Source organism: Podarcis vaucheri (genome assembly GCF_965113315.1).
Source record: "Podarcis vaucheri genome assembly, chromosome: 17".
In the NCBI taxonomy this organism is placed as follows: Eukaryota; Metazoa; Chordata; class Lepidosauria; order Squamata; family Lacertidae; genus Podarcis; species Podarcis vaucheri.
Genome location: NC_138755.1, coordinates 12,423,565 through 12,436,714, shown reverse-complemented (window position 1 = coordinate 12,436,714; position 13,150 = coordinate 12,423,565). Strand labels below are relative to the sequence as shown.

Sequence of the window (13,150 nt, the reverse complement as noted above, 5' to 3'; positions counted from 1 at the left end):
AACTGGCCTCACTCCAGGTGTTCGGCTGGGATCCTTGTTGACCTTCCTGTCTGCGTCTCCCGGCAGGCAAGGTCATAAACCGGTGATCCTCCTCAAACGTGAGGAGAACACACCCTCCTCCTCTCTCCCTCCCTGCATTCCCCAGGGAGGGGGAAAGAGACAGACAGGAGTCCTATTTACATGTCTTTTATTCCTGTCATTCAGCAGTACAGAGAAAACGTGTCTGTATCCTCCAGACTCCAGCAGTAGAGTCACTGCTCCGCCCCTGCACTTCCAGTACAGGTCAGATGACACTCTGAGCTAACATCCGGTGCTCAGTACAGAGAATGGACTGCCCCCTTTCTCCACTAGTACAGTTGCAGACATCAACATCCTGTTTTGCATTCCAGCCACCTGCAGCTGGCTTTTGCATTGCTGCTTTTTCCTGACAGAAACCAGGTGAGTTGTTTGAAAGAATCCTGAGATCAGTTAAAAGCTCATTCAACTGTCTCCTTCAGATCAGTTGACATTGCAGATGTCTGTCTGCTTCAGAGAACTGTCTTTTTTGGATCAGTTGGCATCGGAAACATCTGTCTCCTTCGGACAACTATCTTTGGCTCAATTGAAAGCCCAGAGAATGGTCTTCTGCCTCCCCTACTGCCACAGAAGGTAAGGTAAGTGGGGAAGAGGGGAGACATTCTGAAGCCTTGTTCTCCCCCCCACCCCACCCCATCGGCAGTTTTTAAAGATGCTCCTTGGTTATTTGACCTTCATAAATCCCATGCTCCCAGGGAGTGTTCTGGTTAATTTTCTGAGTTTTTTGGGTTTGTCTCCATCCAAATGGCAGGAGAATTACCACCTCCCCGTTCCCCCCAAATCAGTAAAAAGCTCTCCCCGCCCCCAATTCTACCACCCAGAAATAGGAATTTCTAAGAGCTCATTTTTCACTCAGCCCTAAAATACACACTCCACCTCTGCAGGGCTCACACCTGCACCCTTAAATACTCCTTCCCTCAGGTGCATTTCTAGCATCTTGAATTGGTTTCTCAACTCCCAACTCCTATCAGCCCTAGACAGCAGATCCAGGGTGTCAGATGTCATGGAGTAGTGGGGGCAGTTGGGATCTAGACACATAAAACAGGGTGATTTAGCTCTGGAAGGGAAGGGTCATATCTCTTTGGTGGAGCACATGCTCTGCATGCAGAAGCAGGGGTGATGGAAGAAGAACCAGCACCAAATGCGGGGGTGGGGCAAACCATCTGGCAGCGTGGTGCCTAAAAACATATTGTGATAGCGCCAGTGCAACTGTACAATTGTGAAGCCTTTTCTATTTGTGGTGATTGCCAGAGAATAATTTGTCTGAAAGAAAGAGTTCTGCTTCTTGCCAAGGAGATTGAGAATCTTAAATTCCCTTTATGCTTTAGACCACTTTTTCCAGATGAATTTGCATTTCATTTCCTTTTATAACGTTTCAGTTCAATATTTGTTAAACGAGGGGCAATATTTTCTTTTCCAGCTGCCCTGGCCCTCCAGGTGAGGGGTAAATTAAGGGGCAGGGCAGGTGCTTGGAAGCTGGATGAAGATACCAAGTGTTGACATGGGCCTGAGATGGAGAGAGAGAGAGAGACAGAGAAAGTCCACAGTCCATTGGGTGAGGCCTTGGCCAAGATCTGACTTCACAATGGGCTGCAGAATGTTTTGCTTCCCAGGAAACCAGGTGAGTTGTTTGAAAGGATCTTAAAAGCTCATTCAACTGTCTTCTTCAGTTGACACCAGAGATGTCTTGCTGCTTTAGAGAACTGTCTTTTTTTGGATCAGTTTACATCGGAGACATCTGTCTTCTTCAGAGTCCAGTAAGTAAATTTTTATTTATACCCCGCCCTTCCCGGCCTAGATCGGGCTCAGGGCAGCTAACATCGAACGTCAAATACATTAAAACACAAACAATTGATTAAAATACAGCTTAAAAATTAGAATCAGGATAAAGTTAAATGACTGCCCATGAAATTACAACCATAGGGGTCGATTTAGCATCATAACACTGGGTAACTAGCTAGCTACTTACTGTCTGGTGTGGAAAGTGGAGCAAAGGACCTTTTTGGGAGAGCAGACCCTGGGATCAGTTCTGCACGCAAAATGAAAAATTGTGTCACTGTGTGCAAAGAGATGTAACCGGCTGCAACCTTTGTCTGTTTAAAAAAATGTGGTGACTTGACACATAGGTAAGAGAGGCTTTCCAACAGAGAAGTGCCAAAATCTCCTCACATTGTGTGGCTGATGGGCACCATCTGCAAGGAAAATGGAGGAGGCAGCCCTCACCTGGATTTGGAGAGCTTATTCTCATTTATTTGTTTTTATCTCTTTTTCACATCCACCATGTCCACTGCTGGTTGAGCTCATGGAAGCACCCCAGAGGGACTGAAAGATAGATTTTTAAAACCTCATGTATAATAGCACTCCCTTGAGCCCCATTGATTTATACTTATTGATATTAATTGAATTTATGAATTGATTTTTACTAGAGAGTTTCAAAACAACTTGTAAAGATTTAAAAGGCCAAGATGCCATAAAGGCAGACAGTAAAATACACAAAATCCTCAAAGTGTTCATCCACTGGCAATGTGTAACGAGGGAAATACAAATCTCCTTCCTTCCCCTGCTAAAAAGCTGAACCCCAGGAGAGGCCCATAATCAATTTAGGAGGCTAGAGACGTGAAATATACTCAGAGTCGCAAAGTGATTTCATGCTCTTTATTCAGCTCATAGTGGTGAGGAGGAATGAATGAAAGTCCCCTCAAAGTATCTGCTTATATACATTATTTACACAATGGGGTGCACATGATTGGTTAATTCTGGAATTCTACTGTAAGCCAATCAGGTTGTGGATTCACTTATATCTGAGCATGATTGGGTGGTTCCTGCCAACCAATCATACTGCTGCATTGTTTTTGGACCAATCAGACTGCTGCATTCTGAATCCTATTGTTCTAGGACCAATCAGACTGCTGCAATTTGGATCCTATTGTTCTAGGACCAATCAGACTGCTGCAGTTTGGATCCTAGTCAACTCAGTACATAACACGACGTTTAGCACAGACTCTTTTATGACACCTCAGCTTGTCCTCTCCTCTGCATAAGAACCAAGTCCCTGGATCTGTGGTCCAAGGCAGACCCCTCCTTGCTGCAGGAAAACCTCTTCGATTTCGCGGACCTGAGCTTGCAGAAGTGGAAAGACACTATTGGTCATGATGACACTTCCTCATGTCTCCATGGGAGGTCCACCATCAGGAAGCCATTCACAGGGAATAGGGTCATTCTGTGGCTCATACCTTCAGAAGGATGGGGGAGCAGCTGGTGAGTTATTTGCTGGGAAGTGGGTCCTTTGCCCTTGTAAGTGTAGACTGCAACTTTTGAATTCTCAAAAATGGCCATGAGTGATTTTCCCTCCAGCCAAGACCAAAATAGTTTGTAAAGTGGGACCTCTCTAGCATTCTGATGCAGGGCCAGGGGAACAGAAAGGGAGTGGGGCTTCCTGTCCCTGAGGGGTGCTGTAATGTCTTCAAGGAAGAAGAGAAATCCCTAGATGAACGAGGTATGCATGTTTGCATGTTGCACTGGTAACCAGAACCACCAGCTGCATACTGCTGTCCAGGCTGGCAAAGGACCATTGCTCAGTTGTAGAGCATGTGTTTTTGCATGTGAAATCCCCAATAGGATCTGCAGGCGGGGCTGGGAATGCCCCCTGATAGAATCCCTCTAGAGAACTGCTTCTGCCAGTCAGTGTCAGGAGTGCCTGCAGGAGCCAGGCCCTGTGACCGGTAGGGCTTCGCAGGACTGGGGCTTTCCTAAGTTTGTTCTGAAGAGGCAAGGCACGTCCGCACAGGTGAGGCCTATTGGTAACTCACAGCACCTGGTGGCAAGAGCCGGGAAGGGATAGAAGGTCAGCATTTCCCTTTGGCTCTTTGCCACAGCAACATGCTTCCTGCCTTGCTACATTTGGCTTCTTGACTCCTTGCTTCCTGATCCTCAGACCCTTGGCTCCTTGACTCCTGGTTGTTGGGAAACTGCCAGGGAGATATAGTCCATCATGGCCCCAAGCCGGCTGCCGGACGTCCATCGATCTCCTGTAGACAGGCAGATCCAGCAATTAGCGACACGAAGCCTCAGAAATAGATAGGCTGCATTCCGGGGCTCGTGCACACTCTTTATCAGCAGAAAACACAGCCAGAAAGCTTGCACCGCAGAAGAGCATAATTTACAGACTTTATTTAGCGTTGAACAAAACAAAGAAAAACATGACCGTTCTGAGTCAGCGTCTCTGACTGACTGCAAAATCGAAAGGAATAGCAAACATAAAACATCCTGTGAATAGGACATGCGCAGACTCTGTGACTCACAAAGCCTGCTCCCTTTTAAGGTGGAACGGAAATATCCTAACACTGGTTTCCTGACCCTCGGAGCCTTGGCCTCTGGACTCCCAGCTCTCTGACCCTCAGACCCTTGGCTTCCTGACTCCTGGCTTCCGGACTCCCATTCCTGCTCAGACCCTTGGCTTCCTGACTCCTGGCTTCCGGACTCCCATTCCTGCTCCCACCCCGCCATCTTGCCCCTGGTCCCGACATCCTTTGACCGCCCATAAACCGGACCGTGATAGCCAGTGTTGACCATACTGAGCTAGATGAGCCAATGTGGTTTGAGTCAGTAGAAGACAGCATCCTGTGTTCTCATTTAAATCAACCCTTTGGGACTGTGAGGACTGGAATCTTATTTTATGTTTAAGCATGAGAGAAACTAGGCTTTATTTCCCCTGGGTCAAAGACCCAGTTTGGCACCTCCCCATGAACATTTGCGCGCACACATGCAAATATGTTGGGAGTCTTAATGGCGCTCCCCTGGAGGCCTCACCCAGGGCAAAAAAAACCTGGCTAGCCGCCCTCACCCCTGTAACTCTGGGTCATAACTCTTTGGTGGAGCACATGCTCTGCATGCAGAAGATCAATTCCATATGGCAGTGATGGCAAACCTTTTAGAGACCGGGTGCCCAAACTGCAACCCCAAACACACTTATTTATCGCAAAGTGCCAACACGGCTGCCAGGGGTTCAGGAGCAGAGGCAAGGGCAAGGGAGGAAACAGAGAGCGAGGGGGAGGAGGCAGAAGAAAGGATGAGTGATGACGACGACCCGAGATCTCCGAGTCTTTCCAGTGAATCGGAAGATTCACAGAAAGGAGCACCAGTGGCCAGGGCAAGGGGGGAGCCTAGGGGGACGCCCCAGGAGGAAAGGGCCAGAGGGAGCTCAGAGGGGAGCAGTTGGAAATCGGGACCAGCGTCACCAACAGAGAGCAGGGGAGAGGAAGGGAGTCAGGTATCAAGCGCTGGCAGCTCACAACAGGAGGGAGGGCACGAGTCAGGAGTGGCCACACCTCCATCAGGGAGCGAAGAAACGGTCAGACGGAAAGTGGAAGGTTGGGCGCGCGCGCCAAGTTCAAATGCACAGGAAGGTGGCGCAGTAAGCAGCCCGGAAAGGGAGCCAGGTCCTAAAGCCCGGTGCAAGGAGACAGAAGGGTCCGGGGGGTCAGCGTCAGAAGAGTCCCGGAAGGAAGAGACCCCGGGGGGCAGAGGGACCCAGAGAAGAACAGTCAGGCGGAAAAGGTGGAGTAAGGCTAGGATATTAAGTTGGTGTACAGGAGGCGGGGACCCAGACAGAGCTTCGCCGATCTAACCATAAGACGTAGAGTTGCACGCAGCAGCTTGAGAATGGGAACTGTAACTCAATAAAGACTTTTACTAAATGATCGCTGGCTAGCGTGATCCTCTGTGAGCTAGGATCGGGGAGCAACTCTGACAGTAAGCTCTGTCTCTTAAATTGTGGGCATCTACGGCCTCACGGAGAGAAGAGAAAGCGGGTGCCTACTAGCGAGCTCACGAACGGCAGACAACATGACGGCTGAACAGCAGATAGCGGAACTCAGAGAAGCAGTGACACGACTGAATGCCGAGGCACTTGCATCCAGGAAGAGAGAGGAGGACGCAGCTGCCGCCTACAGGGATCTCCAGGTCAGGTTGGAAGTGCTTACGAAGCAAGGGGAACTGACAGCCAGACGGGAGGGGATTGGATTGGGAAGAAGAACAGGCGGTCTGGTCTCTCACTTCGATGGGAATCTGCAACAGTACCCCAACTTTAGAGCAGATGTAATGTGTGCACTGCAACTGCTGAACAAAGACTTTAGAGATGAGCAAGAGAAAGTGGGGTTCATCATGTCCCATTTGCATGGAGATGCTAAAGCATGGCTGCGCAATTTGTGGAGGGATAAGGATCCGGCGCTCCAAAATGCGGATGCCTTTATTAAAGCGATGGATGGGTGTTTTTTATCAAGCATTGACGTGGATCTTGCTCGGCAGCAGATACATGGACTGAAGCAAGGGAGGGCCAGCGTAAGGCAGTACCATGCCCGCTTTTTCGCTTTGGTCAGTGCCCTGGAATGGGACAGAGATTCGGCTCCTGTAAGAGACCTGTTTTGGGAGGGATTGCACGGCTCGGTTAAAGATGAAATTGCGAGGGGGGAGAGACCCCGGACCACGCAGGAGATCGTTCAGAGGGCGCTGGCGGTGGGGGTGCGGCTGGAAGAACGTCCGTGGAGCAGGGACGAAGGGCGTGGAGGGCGCAAACCAGCCAGGGGCTCCTCCTTCCTTCCCAGAGAAGCAGCGCGTGCGCAATCCACGCCTCCGCCAGGAGGAGGAGCGGAACCTATGGAGGTTGGAGGTGCAAGGGCTCAGTCAGCAGCCAGAGCCCTAGCACCGGGAGCAGTGAAAGCGAAGCCTCCTAGAGGGAACAGGAAGTGTTATATCTGCGATGATCCACAGCATATGGCGAAAGAGTGTCCCCGGAGGCTCCACAAGCACACTGCAGCCTCAGCAATGGTAACTGCAGCAACGCACCAAGGAGAACCACAGCAGGGAAACGACGCAGTCTGGCTGGAGGAAGAGGCACTGGGGCCCAGCCAGACGTGTCAGTGAAGCAGTCCCCAGAGATTTTACAGCCCATGGACCCCCTCCCGCCCAAGCCAGTAGTGAGGCTCACCGCATCGCTCCAGCTGCCCAATGGAATCACCATGGACGTGCCAATTACCATCGACTCAGGCAGCAATGCGGACTTTATAGGGCAGGAATTTGTCGACCGGCACGCCATACAGTTGCTGCCTGCCACGCTGCCCCTGCAGGTTGTCACGGTGGATGGCAGGGAGCTGCTCGGGGGGCAAGTGGTGAAGCAGACGCCACCGATGGTGATGCGACTTGGGAATCACAGGGAAATCATCAGCTTCAACGTCACTCAACTATCGGACACGCCCATTGTATTGGGCATGAGTTGGCTGGACAAGCACAGCCCGACGCTGGCTTGGTACCAGAGGCAGCTGACCTTCGGCTCTTCCTTTTGTGCTGAACACTGCATCGTGCCCCGGCAGGAAGGAGAGGAAGAGGAGTCACAGCTGCAGCTAGGCACGCTGCAAGCGGTTCCCCACAAGTACGCAGAATTTTTGGAGGTTTTCTGCGAGAAGGAGGCAGACAGGCTACCCCCCCACAGACCATATGACTGCACAATTGACCTGCTGCCGGGGGCGGCGCTGCCCAAAAGGGAAGCTGTATTCCATGTCTGAGGACGAACTGCAGGAACTCAAAGAGTTCATAGATCATAATTTGGAGCGCGGTTTCATCCGAGAGTCCAAGGCAGCGGGGGGCAGTCCTGTATTCTTTGTTAAGAAGCGGGACACGCCCCAAAAAAGGCTGGTCGTGGACTATCGCATCTTAAACAGTGTGACCAAGCCATCGGACTTCCCCATGCCCCGAATCGACGACCTCCTCGCAAAGGTACGGAAGGGCAGCGTGTTCACCAAGTTGGACCTGCGAGGGGCGTACAACCTCATTTGCATGCGGGAAGGAGATGAGTGGAAGACAGCCATGTTCACGCCCCTGGGTACCTACGAATATAGAGTTATGCCTTTTGGATTGCAAAATGGCTCCCACGTGTTTCAAGCGTTCATGCATCATGTGTTGGCGGGGCTCCTCTACAAGACGTGCGTCTGTTTCTTGGATGACATCCTGATCTTTTCGGAATCGCAGCAGGAGCATGACAGACACGTCAAGGAAGTGCTGAGCAGGCTACAGCAGCATAGGCTTTACGCCAAGCTGGAGAAGTGCCAGTTCGACGTGACGGAGGTGGATGTCCTGGGCTACAAGTTGTCTGACAAGGGGCTCGCCATGGACAGCGCCAAGGTTCGAGCAGTGTTGGATTGGAAAAGCCCACGCAACCGGAAGGAGGTCCAACGGTTTGTCGGCTTCGCGAACTTCTATCGCAAGTTTATCAAAGGCTTTGCTATGCAGACGGCGGCCATCACGGACACGCTCAGCTCCAAGAAAAAGAAGTTCATCTGGACAGAGCAGGCGGAGCAGTCCTTTCAGGCACTCAAGCGGCTCTTCGCGTCGGAAGAGCAGCTGCTTCATGTCAACCCCAGCAGGCCGATGAGGGTGGAGACAGATGCCTCGGACAGAGCCGTGGGAGCAGTCCTGCTGCAGAAAGACCCGCAGGGGGCTTGGAGGCCGGGAGCGTTTTACTCCAGGAAGCTCAGCAAGTCCGAACAGAACTACACCATCTGGGACAGGGAGTTGCTGGCCATTCATGCAGCGTTCAAAGCGTGGAGGCACTTCCTGATCGGCGCCAAGCACACGGTGCAGGTCTGCACGGACCACAAGAATCTGGAGCACTGGCGCACGGCACAGTTCCTGAACCAGAGGCAGATACGTTGGGCTGAGTTCTTTGCGAACTTTGACTTCCGAATAGAGTATGTCCCAGGGGACACCAACATCATGGCGGATGCTCTCTCCCGTAAGCCGCAGTATCTGGAGGAGGCAACGCCAGCGGCCGCCATGCACATCTTCGCACCTACAGTGTGGGCGTGCGCTGCGGCAACAGTTGACCTGGAGGCGGTGCGATGAGCGTTGCAGGATGACTCCTTCGCGCAAGCAAAGATGGCAGAGGTGCACAGGGGCACGGCAGCGACCGACGAGTTCCAGCTGCGAGATGGATTGCTCATCCGTAAAGGGGCCATCTACGTGCCGGGAGACGAACTTCGCGCCAAGGTACTGCAGCAGCTGCACGACGCGCCCACTGCCGGGCACTTTGGCAAGGAGAAGACGATGGAATTAGTCGCCAGAGACTTCTGGTGGCCCGGAATGAGAGGGGAAGTCGCGGACTATGTGGCGAGGTGTGACACCTGCCAGAGGGCCAAACCAGTGCACAGACCGCCGGCCGGACTGTTGGAACCGCTGCAAACTCCGTTCGAACCATGGGAGAGAGTGGCCCTGGACTTTGTCACGGATCTGCCCAGCTCGAGGGGCAAGACGGCCGTGCTGGTGGTGGTGGACTTGTTCTCCAAGATGGCACATTTCATTCCGTGTGCTAAGGTGGCCACGGCGGAACAAACCGCCAAACTGTTCATAGACCACGTGTTCAAGGTTCACGGTCTGCCACGGTCTATTCTGTCCGACCGAGGGCGACAGTTCATCTCGAATTTCTGGCAGAAGCTGATGGGCTTCCTGAACGTCAAGATCAACCTGGCGTCGGCTAGACACCCGCAGACCAACGGGCAAGCGGAGCGGGTCAATGCCATCATGCAGCAGTACCTGAGATGTTATGCGAATCAACAGCCTGCGACGTGGGTGGATTACCTGCCTCTCGCCGAGTTCGCCTACAACAACACGAAGCACGTGTCCACGGGGGTCACGCCGTTCTTCGCCAACAACGGGAGGCACCCCAGAACCTTCCCGGGACTGGAAAGAATGGGGGAGGGGGAGCCGCAGACAGCAGATGCGTTCGCGTCAGAGTTGCAGGAGGTCCACGATCAGCTGCGGCGGCACCTGGAGCTGGCCAAACACGCATACAAGGTACAAGTGGACAAACACAGAAGGGTTGGCGAAGAGATCCATGTGGGAGACTGGGTCTGGTTAGCAGCCCACGCAGTGCCGGCCAGGTCGTTGGCGAAGAAGAAACTAGGGCATAAGCAACTGGGGCCCTACCAAGTCGAAGAGCAGGTCAACCCGGTGGCTTTCAGGCTGGCGCTTCCGGAGGGTTCCAGGATGCATCCGGTGTTCCACAGATCGGTGCTCACTCCCTACAAGGCACCTCACAGATTTCAGGAACCAGGCACGGCACCAAGTCCACTCCGAGAGAGAACTGAGCAAGGGGGAGTGGCACAGGAGGAGCGCATCAACGAAGTCACAGAGATTTTGGACTCTAGATGGGGGGAAGAGGGGGTAGAATACTTTCTCGCCAAGGAGGGCACCCCGGCCAGTGCCAACAGCTGGGTGCCAGGCTACGCTCTAGACGAACCTCTGCTCAAAGAAGAGTTTCATGCCCTCTTCCCACACAGGCCCATGCCAGCAGACTTTTTCGACGACTGGCTTTTCACGCCCACGCTTTCAGCCAGCACGTTCCGGGGGTTCGACTCGGACGAGGAACCGACACGCGACGCACGTTCCCCGGAGGGGTCACCCTCGGGATCTGCCTCAGAACCTTCGTATTGGTGGGACGATAGACCAGAGGAGCAGTGGCGCAGGAAGTGGTTGGAGGGTCCAGGCCGAGCAACGCCCCCAGGAGGAAGCGAGGGAGAGACGGACATGGACGTATTCGGGGATGACCCGGGTTTCGAGCACGGCGGCACAGAGATGGAAGCGGAAGTGACCGTCGTCGACGAGAGCAGGGAGGAAGAACCGGAAGACTTCAGATGCAGGCCCGCCACGGGAAGCGAACTGTATCCGACATTCGTCCCCATGACACGGCAGCACCCAGCTCCCGCACCGGAAGGAGGGGAGGGGGGAAGAGGGGGCTTCGAGGCGGGGATGGATGTCAGGGGTTCAGGAGCAGAGGCAAGGGCAAGGGAGGAAACAGAGAGCGAGGGGGAGGAGGCAGAAGAAAGGATGAGTGATGACGACGACCCGAGATCTCCGAGTCTTTCCAGTGAATCGGAAGATTCACAGAAAGGAGCACCAGTGGCCAGGGCAAGGGGGGAGCCTAGGGGGACACCCCAGGAGGAAAGGGCCAGAGGGAGCTCAGAGGGGAGCAGTTGGAAATCGGGACCAGCGTCACCAACAGAGAGCAGGGGAGAGGAAGGGAGTCAGGTATCAAGCGCTGGCAGCTCACAACAGGAGGGAGGGCACGAGTCAGGAGTGGCCACACCTCCATCAGGGAGCGAAGAAACGGTCAGACGGAAAGTGGAAGGTTGGGCGCGCGCGCCAAGTTCAACTGCACAGGAAGGTGGCGCAGTAAGCAGCCCGGAAAGGGAGCCAGGTCCTAAAGCCCGGTGCAAGGAGACAGAAGGGTCCGGGGGGTCAGCGTCAGAAGAGTCCCGGAAGGAAGAGACCCCGGGGGGCAGAGGGACCCAGAGAAGAACAGTCAGGCGGAAAAGGTGGAGTAAGGCTAGGATATTAAGTTGGTGTACAGGAGGCGGGGACCCAGACAGAGCTTCGCCGATCTAACCATAAGACGTAGAGTTGCACGCAGCAGCTTGAGAATGGGAACTGTAACTCAATAAAGACTTTTACTAAATGATCGCTGGCTAGCGTGATCCTCTGTGAGCTAGGATCGGGGAGCAACTCTGACAACGGCAATTTAACCAAATACTGAGGTTTTAGTTTAGAAGGGAAGGGTGGCGCATCTGTGTGGAGAGAGAGTGGAGCAATACAGTGGTGCCTCAGTTTTCGAACAGCTTAGTTCTCAAACTACTTGGAACCCGAACACTTAAAACCCGGAAATGAGTGTTCTGGTTTTCAAACCTTTTTCGGAAGCGGAACATGCCAGTGTGGTGTAGTGGTTAAGAGCGGTAGTCACATAATCTGGGAAACCGGGTTCGTGTCTCCGCTCCTCCACATGCAGCTGCTGGGTGACCTTGGGCCAGTCACACTTCTCTGAAGTCTCTCAGCCCCACTCACCTCACAGAGTGTTTGTTGTGGGGGAGGAAGGGAAAGGAGATTGTTAGCCGCTTTGAGACTCCTGAAGGGGAGTGAAAGGCGGGATATCAAATCCAAACTCTTCTTCTTCTTCTTCTTCTGAGCATAACTTCCACTTTGAGTGCCACACTTCTGTTATGAGAGTGAGGGAAGATGGGCTGGGCGGCAAGCAAGTAGACCTCTGCCACCCTCCAGCGCTGGGTCCCTCCGCCACCGCCGCCACAACAGCAACTACCCCCTCCAACTCCTGCAGCCCCGGTGCTGAGTGAGGGAAGGCTGGGCCGGGGCGGCAAGCGAGCAGGCAAGGGATGTTGGTGCCACACCCCCTCCAGCCTGCTCCTGCTTGCAGGCAAGTGCAAGTGGGATCAGGCTGCTCTGCTAAGGAGCGTTGCTGCTTGCATGGGAACAGGAGCTGGATCGGGGCTGCTCAGCTGGGGAGGTGCAGGCTCCATCACACTTTCCATTGAGGGGTTTGTGGCTGCACTCCCCTCAAGGGAGTCGTTTACCGAGCTCCCACCTCTACATCAGATCCTCTGCAACCCGAAGGCAGCCAGGCTAATAGTTGCTGAGGTTGGGGAAGGTGGAGGCAGCCTGTCAGGGAACTGCCATCGGAGGGACAGGTGGTGGAAGGGCTCACGGAGGTTGGGAGAGACCCAGCAGCTGAAGCAGGAACCAGCAGGGGGAGAGGTGGGTCTCTGAGGGAAAGCGAGCAGGAGGGAAGGCTCATGGACACTTCCAGCGAGAACAGTGGGGAGGTTTCTGGACCTCCCATAGGGAGACCCACTCCTCGCCGGAAACTGTCACGCCGGGAGTCCAGAAGACGTGTTTCCGTTAAGGAGCTTTTATGTTGGAAGCGATTCTGAAAGCAGCCACTGTCGGAATCTGCCAGTGACTAGAGGAGCCATGTCTGAGGGGCTCCGTCACAGACAGAGGTTTGTGGACTTGAGGAAACTCTGAGGGACTACGATTTTATGCACAAGCAGCTCATCATCCCATCACACAGCCCAAAAGCTGCATCTGAGAGCCCCAGCACCACCTGAAGGCAGTGAAGTGCTCCTAAGCTGAACTGCCCCCCCTCGCATGGGGTGCAATGGGTTCGCCACCACTGGTATAGCCTTTCTTTGGGCATGGTTCTGAAAGAAATTAAAGTGTGAGGTTTAAATTATATGAA

General features: G+C 53.5%; 1 long non-coding RNA gene across 8 annotated transcripts in view; it reads left to right on the top strand.

The window, feature by feature from the left end:
• Nucleotides 1-436: 436 nt before the first annotated feature.
• Nucleotides 437-13,150, top strand: part of LOC309522149 — a 68,814-nt gene continuing 56,100 nt past the window's right edge. For 3 of the 8 annotated variants that reach the window (XR_014214911.1, XR_014214914.1, XR_014214916.1), the window contains exons 1-2: nucleotides 437-653; nucleotides 1,746-1,832. This is a non-coding gene — a long non-coding RNA (uncharacterized lncRNA). Of the gene's footprint in view, nucleotides 654-1,495; nucleotides 1,697-1,745; nucleotides 1,833-13,150 lie in introns of all 8 variants that reach the window. The other 5 variants (XR_014214910.1, XR_014214912.1, XR_014214915.1 and 2 more) reach the window with 3 other exon arrangements.